Raw genomic sequence first — 1,388 nt, 5'->3', positions numbered from 1 at the left:
AATAAAGCACAGGTAAACATCTTTCTGATATTCTCTGCTTTCAGCCAAGATCCATCAGACATTAGCAATGATATCCCTCGTTCCACGGCCTCTTCGGAATCTGGCTTGTGGGGATGATAAATCAAATGGAAGAAGTAAGGAGGTACAAGAGCTGAATATAAAATTTTAAAAGGCAGCTAGAAAAGATCAAGTCAAATATTATAACAAAATGTGCAAAGAACTGGAGTTAGGAAACCAAAAGGGAAGAACACACGCAGCATTCCTCAAACTGAGGGATCTGAAGAAAAAATTCAAGTCTCTACTTGAACTATTGGAGGACTTGCAAAATATTGAATGAAGCAGAAAGCATCAAAAGAAGATGGAAGAAATTTTTGATCAAGGAAATGAGGATACATTTCTACAATTTGATGAACTTGACCTATACTCATGGCTGTAGTAGCTCAAAATACAAATAGAGAGGGAAGAAGTCCTCATATTCAAGTATCAATCCTTTCCCCTCTATATACAGGGTAGATAGGGACAGGCAACTTAGACATTGGCTACCTAGAGTGAGGGGACAATAAAGGCACAAAGTGACTGGCTTACAAGTTTTCAAGAGGGAGTTTAAAAGTGTGGCGGGGGGGGGGGGGGTGGATAGGGTCCCCCCTGAATAGTTTTCATCTTGTCTAGATGGATCTGGTGAAAAGAGATTGGGATAAGATTCTTATGATTCAATAGAGAGTATTGTTATCATGACTAATTGTGAGGGTCACAAATGTAAAGGTAGAAGTTTTGTAACAAAATTGGGGGAATACTTAATCTTACAGTCCAGAAAGAGAGGACCCTAGGACCATCAAGGAAGAAGAGCTCAAACAGAATGAGGGACCCTATCCAGAGAAGCAGTAACACCATAGATGGAGGCAGAGATGACATGAAGAGAAGGAGCAGCTGAGGACTCTAGACTCTTGGAAAGAGGACTGAGTGCTGGAGGCCAGGAGGAAGGCTTACTGAATGTGCCCTTTGGTTGTTTAAATTTTTATATATTCCTGAGTGTTTTTGTGTACATATCCCCACCTCACCACCTCCAAAAAGAGAGGGAATGGAAGCAAATACTGTTGAATGATGATGTACAAAGGAGATTGTAAACATTGCAATGAAACGATGGTATAAAGCTGATGTTCTCCCATGTAAAATGTCACTCAGTTCACAATAAAAAGGAGATGGAAGGAATACACAGAGTCACTGTAGCAGAAAAAGACAATTGGTGCTCAACCATTTCAAGAGGTAGCCTATGATCAAGAGTCAATGATCCTGTTCAACCTTATAGCGAGCGGACAGCCACTTCTCCATCTTTGGAGCGAGCATGCCTGAGGGAGCCAGCATTCACCGAAGACCCACCTGAAAGAGGG

This window comes from Chrysochloris asiatica, unplaced genomic scaffold, assembly GCF_000296735.1.
Source record: "Chrysochloris asiatica unplaced genomic scaffold, ChrAsi1.0 scaffold00417, whole genome shotgun sequence".
Classification (NCBI taxonomy): domain Eukaryota; kingdom Metazoa; phylum Chordata; class Mammalia; order Afrosoricida; family Chrysochloridae; genus Chrysochloris; species Chrysochloris asiatica.
This window is presented reverse-complemented; position numbering follows the sequence as displayed.